The sequence below is a fragment of the Myotis brandtii genome, unplaced genomic scaffold (assembly GCF_000412655.1).
Source record: "Myotis brandtii unplaced genomic scaffold, ASM41265v1 scaffold455, whole genome shotgun sequence".
NCBI lineage: Eukaryota > Metazoa > Chordata > Mammalia > Chiroptera > Vespertilionidae > Myotis > Myotis brandtii.
Genome location: NW_005367384.1, coordinates 1,655,875 through 1,662,112, shown reverse-complemented (window position 1 = coordinate 1,662,112; position 6,238 = coordinate 1,655,875). Strand labels below are relative to the sequence as shown.

At 44.5% G+C, this 6,238-nt stretch overlaps 1 long non-coding RNA gene across 1 annotated transcript in view; it reads left to right on the top strand.

Moving 5' to 3' along the window:
- LOC102246870 overlaps positions 1 to 2,821 on the top strand; it is a 25,011-nt gene extending 22,190 nt beyond the window's left edge. The window contains exon 4 of the long non-coding RNA XR_314097.1: positions 2,748 to 2,821. This is a non-coding gene — a long non-coding RNA (uncharacterized LOC102246870). The remainder of the gene's footprint in view (positions 1 to 2,747) is intronic.
- The last annotated feature ends 3,417 nt before the right edge of the window (positions 2,822 to 6,238 follow it).

Sequence of the window (6,238 nt, the reverse complement as noted above, 5' to 3'; positions counted from 1 at the left end):
GGGCCATCTGTCTCATAGGCCATCTGACAGCAGCTGGGAGAGTGGTTGCTTGGTGGGTAAGGATGCCATTTTGGGAGCTGACCCCTCTGGGTTTGCAGTGTGTCCTAGGACAAGTAGTTCATCCTCCCTGTGCTTTTTTCTTCTTCAATGAGAACTTTAATTGCATTTTTAAAAGGTTCTTAAGAATGATCTGCCATCTTGTTATTTCTGTAACTGGACTACTCTTAGGTCTCCATCAGCCTGAACTATTCCTTTTTCAGAAACTTAGATACCATCCAAAAATATTCTGTTATTCTCGCTTTTAACTGTTGTCACTGTAGGATCAAAGTAGCACCTGAATTTGATTCAAGTTCAACGTCTTTTAATAATTATCTCATCTTTTGGGGCTTGAAATATTGAACAAGCAGTGCCTGGCCTCATTCAAATACCAGTGGTTTATTTCTCACTCAAGAAATTTCAGATTTCAACAAGAGACCCATCCTTCTGAATGACAACAGTGATAGGGAAGTGAGCACACCTCCTCTTGTAACGGAAGCCAGGGTTATCCCCTCCATCGTGTTCTGTGCCTAACAACAGCCAGTGTAAACCCTGGCCAGTTCCTTCCTCTTTCCCCACCACTGTCAATCCAGGTCCTCTTTTCTTGCCAAAGAGACTGAGTTCTCCACCAATGTGATTTGAGGCCCCCTGCAGGGCTCCCCTTTCCCCCCCTCCCCCGCTCCCTGCCCAGCTCCTGTGTATCCCTGTCAGTGCCACCTACATTTTCTGGAATGTCAACAGTCTGGCTGCTGAGAATGGTCTTTATTCTCACAGTAGATAAGCCCAAAAGAGACTGACCTCACAATAGTATTGACCTCACAGGTTAGCTGTGAGAATTCATTGAGTTGGAGCATATGAAGGGCTTAGAACAGCGGTTCTCAACCCATGGGTCACGACCCCTTTGGCAGTCGAATGACCCTTTCACAGGGGTCGCCTAAAACCATCCTGCATATTAGATATTTACATTATGATTCATAACAGTAGCAACATTACAGTTATGAAGTAGCAACGAAAATAATTTTATGGTTGGGTCACAACATGAGGAACTGTATTTAAAGGGCCAGAAGGTTGAGAACCACTGGCTTAGAAGGACTCCTGACAACTGAAGGTGTGAGGTGTTGGCTCTAATGACTGTATTAGAGTCTGTGACTCCTTGGACAAGCTCTGAACCTTTCTGTGCTGCTCCCAGAACCAGGCCTGCATTTGGACCCCACCTCGAGGCCCCCATCCACTGGGCTGCTCAGGTTACTTTCCCCTCCTGGTTGGCCCCACTATCCTGATAACCCATCATGCCCCCCACTGGGCCTACTCCGAGAGCCAGGAGGCAGAGGATAAAAATGTAGCAAGAGCCCATAGGAGTTCCCAGGGGCTGGACCATGGGACCCAAAGTGCAATTGGCACCTTTGGAGACGAAGCAGAGGCCTGAGCCATTGGGGAGCTTCTGAGTGGCCGCACAAGTGGGAGCTTTGGGTGACGAGCTGGAGAGGTGGCAGGATTTCTTTTGTTCTATATTTTTTTAAAATTAAAAAAATGTTTTTATTGATTTCAGAGAGAGGAAGGGAGAGAGAGAGAGAGATAGAAGCATCAGTGATGACAGAGAATCCTCAGTCAGCTGCCTCCTGCATGCCCCCCACCCAGGATGGAACCCTCAACCTGGGCATGTACCCTGACTGGGAATCAAACCATGAGCTCCTGGTTCATAGGTCCAACGCTCAACCACTGAACCACACTGGCCGGGCAGAATTTCTTTATTAGAGGCGCCAGGTGCAAAGAGGGCCATGTAGTTGGAGGAGGCTAAGAGCCCTGGCTTGAGTTTTTGAAGACTGCTGTCTACCAGCATGAGGTTTTTGGGGGTGCTCATGGGTAAGTGGGGCGGAGGCGGGGGGCAAAGTCTCTCACGCTCCAGTGGCGATGAGCAGACACGTTCCCCTTTTGGGGAATGCTGGTCCACGGATCAGCCTGCTCACAAAGGGGTAACAAATCAAGCAACCTTTGAAGGTTAGAAACAGGCTGTGATTTCTGCGTTACTGTGGGAACAAAAGCATAGCAGCATTTTCCACCGTAACCATTTCTAAGTGTTCAGTAGTGTGAGGTATGTTTACACTGTTTGCAGCCAATCTCCAGAACTTTTTCATCTCGCAAAACTGAAACTCTACACTCATTAAACAACTGCTTTTCTCTTCCCGGGCAACCACCACTCTAGTTTCTGTTCCTGTGAACATGACCGCTCCAGATAACTCATGTAAGAGGCATCAGACAGGATTGGTTTCTAGGTTCCTTTTGAAAGCCTGGACTTTCTGAAACCTTTATGATGGCCACAGTGCACACTTCACCGTCTGACTACCAGGGCCGCTTCCTCTGTCTCTCCCTGGGGGTCTCCTGCCTGTGCTCAGCCCACAGGTGCTGCCGTTCTCCCTACGCAGTCCTCCCTAGTCAGTCTTCCCTACCCAGTCCTCACTACTCAGTCCTTAGCCAGTGAATGCCCCTTACACTTTTCCTGGTGAGCTCCCTGACGGCTCCTACCTCCCCTGAGGCTTTGTCTTCCCTGGGCCTCTGCCCCAAAGCCCCCTCCCAGGCTCACTCCTGATCCTTCAGGGTTCAACATCCTGGACGAGCATCAGGGAGATTCCTGCAGAACTGGTCCCCGAACCATATTTGAAGCAACACTGCTGCTCTGTAACAACCTGTTTCCTCTCTGTCTTCCCAACCAGTAGCCGCTCTGGAAAGGCCCATGAGCTCCCTCCTCCTCACAGCCCGGTCGCAGCCTCGGGAGCTCAGGGGACATTTGGTGAGTGAGTGAACGAAGCAGTCCTCACACAGCTCAGTAGAAAAGTAAGACCAAGAGAAAGGGTTCCAGGTGAGGATGGGGATTGATGCAGGAATCCCCACTAAAACTACAGCAAAGAGATTTAAGGGATAGAAACCCACCAGGAGGGTGAAGTGGCAGACCTGAGGACAGAGTCACATGTGGCCAGTGGGAAAAGCAGAGAACCATGGAGTCCTCAGAAGGTATACGACAGGCAGTGTAGGGGGCCTCAGGAAGTGGGGTGAGCTGGTGAACACAAATGTACCCCTGTATCTCGTCCACACAGGTGCCCTAATCCCGGGGGGTCCTGGGTTTTCCAAGCTGTACCCACTATTCCTTACAGGGGCTCTGAGCACTCTGACCTGGAGACCCTTTTGGAATAGCTCATCCTGGAGGCTTCACCCAGAAGTGGCAATATTGTCCTTCCATGATTCAGCTAGATTTGTGCTTAACACCCAGCTTTTCAAAATCAACAACATTTGGTTAGGTATACATAGCTCCCCCGAGAAACCGATCCAGACAGAGGAACCAGTGGTGGGCAAGAATAGCCCCACCCACTCCTGGTGTCATAGGACTTCCTCTCAACAGACCTCCTTCAGAGCCCTGCTGGCTTCATGAAAAGGACTTCAGAGCATCTTCCCTTTCCTCAGCCGGAGGGATGGGGACCCTGTGATTTCTCAGTGATGTTTTTTTTTCTGCTCGGTTCCCAGTCTGGTCGTTAGAGGAGACAACAGCCATCCCGGGAATTCTCAATAAATGTATATTATTTTAGCTGAAAACATTTTTCTTAAAGGATGGGAGAGTGAATATTGAACACCTCCTAGAATTATCCTAAGCAAGTAGATGCTGGTTCTGAGTGTAAGAGAGAAGTGCACTTTGAAAAATGGGAAGAGGTGGGAGAAAACCACGGTATGCCTTTCTTAAAGCCGTCTAATGGATATTCTGGGAAAAGGATAGAATTCCTTTAAAAGTTGGGCTGCCCCGCAGCTGAAGCCACGTTGTAAAGCTGTTTGGGACGTAGAAGGGTTAGTAAAGAGACCAACGGTAAGGTCATTTCTAACGATCTGGAACGGTTTAAATGCTGGCTGCCCAGGAAACCGATGATTGGAAAAATAACATCACAGGGTTTTTATATGGCCCTCTGGTATCGTGATGCGATGGGATTATTTTCTGACTTTCTGTTTTTGCCACAGGAAGAGGAAGAGACAAGGGAATCAAAGGGGCACTCAGATGCGAATCACCAGGGCTTCTCTCAGATAAATTACGAACAGGTGCTTAAAGAATTCTCTTGCTACAGTAAAGACACAAAGCAGCCTTTAAACACTTTCGAAGTGAACATGCCCTAATTTCAAAAGCACTAGAGCTATATATAACCCCAAAGATAATCTTCTCCTCCAAGGATTAAGCTGAGTAAAAAAATAAAAAAGAAAGAAAGCAACCCCAACACCCCACTCCTGGGCCTGTGGCAGACATCATTAATCAATCAAGGCAGATTTCTTTTTCCCATGGAACCTAAATGCTGCCCTAGAATTCTTCTCAACAATGTGTGCCTGCCTGACAGCTACTATAAATAGATCTGAATTGGCATGTGAGCTGAGCCAACTCTAGAGGCCTCTAGCCTGGCCGTTAAAAGTGTAGTCTATGGAGCCAAATCTCAGCTTACTCTTTCAGATAAGTTTCTGAACCTTTGAAATGTAGATAATAAAAGTACCTATCTCATTGGATTGTTATAAGGGTTAGAATAATTACCAGCTTTGAACAGGACAAATAGTAAATACTCAATAAGGGGTTTTTCTCCCAGAATAAAGTGTTAAAGAAGATCATCACTCTTTAACCCTGGAGGAAGAACTAGATTAAGATTGAGTAATAGCTTATGAATTTGTTCAACAAAGGTATATTTGGCAACTATTATATGCCAGACTATGTATCAAATGTGGCTAGTAAAACAAGGCACCAATTTTGTCTAGGTGATATATATATATTAATCCTGTTCAAATTTGGAATCCTTTGAAATGACATATGACAAATTATTGGTTTATATTCAGTTGTTTTACATCATAATTCTATTTAAAAGAAAAAGAATAATTGAGAAGATAATTGGCCAATTATTATTTTTTAAAAATATATTTTATTGATTTTTTTACAGAGAGGAAGGGAGAGGGATAGAGAGTTAGAAACATCGATGAGAGAGTAACATCGATCAGCTGCCTCCTGCTGGGTATGTGCCTGCAACCAAGGTACATGCCCTTGACCGGAATCAAACCTGGGACCCTTGAGTCCACAGGCCGACACTCTATCCATTGAGGCAAACTGGTTAGGGCAATAATTAGCCAATTAAATATGAAAAGCTACTCAACCTCATTAATAAACAGGGAACAAATTAATGCAACAATGAGAATGGGAGTGGAGCAAAGGAGAGAAAAAGACGATAAATCTAGGCATTTAACATCCAAATATAAGGAATTCCAGGAAGAGAGAGAAGAGGCAATTAAGAGGAGAAAAATCACCAAAGAAATAATACAAAAATATTTCTAGACCTAGTGTGTGTGTCTCTAGATGTGAAGGTCCACTGAAGTGCATGGCAAAATGAATGCAAAAGACCCTCACCAAGGCATATGATCATGGGCATATGATCAATTCTGAATCTCATGGATAAAAAAAGAAAACAAAAACAAAACCAGGATGGGTAGGAGTGTTGGAAACTAGTTATATGCCAAGAAACAAAAGTCAAATTGGCATTGGATTTTTAACCTTAATTTTATACCCAGCCAATCTATCCATCAAGTGTAAAGATAGAACAAAGATATTTTCAGGCTTCAGGACTTGAAAATATGCTTCTTTTAAAATAATTATGCTTTAACACATTATTTTTTTAAAAAGGATAAAAATCATGACTCATACACAAATATAAAATGAACATGTGTTAAATATCTTTCGTAGTTCATTATGAATGAGGGAACCAGTATGATGTTACAAACAGTTTAAAGAAGTAAAAGAAAAAAAGCACACATTTTTATGGAATAAAGCAATTTTGAAGCTAGTTATATGCAAATCAATTTACAAATATGAAACTGCCTTTTTGTATGGGGTTGAGAGAGGGACGTGGGCTGTTATTTGCATATCTATTGATAAGAATTCCTTTTGCATTGCTGTTAGTTATCCACAGTTTACAGAGTGGTAAAGTAGCTCCAAGGCAATGAGAGGCACAGAGCCCCCACAGACGCAAAATCAAGAAAGGATGTGCTGTAAACAATGTGGTTTTTCAAGGAAGCACAACATTTTCCAAGTACACTCCCCAGTGACTTCTATGGGGATACTGTACTGGAAAATATGCTTCATCAAAGGGAGGGAGTAAAGGGGGGGGGAGAGAGAGAGAGAGAGAGAGAGAGAAGAGGC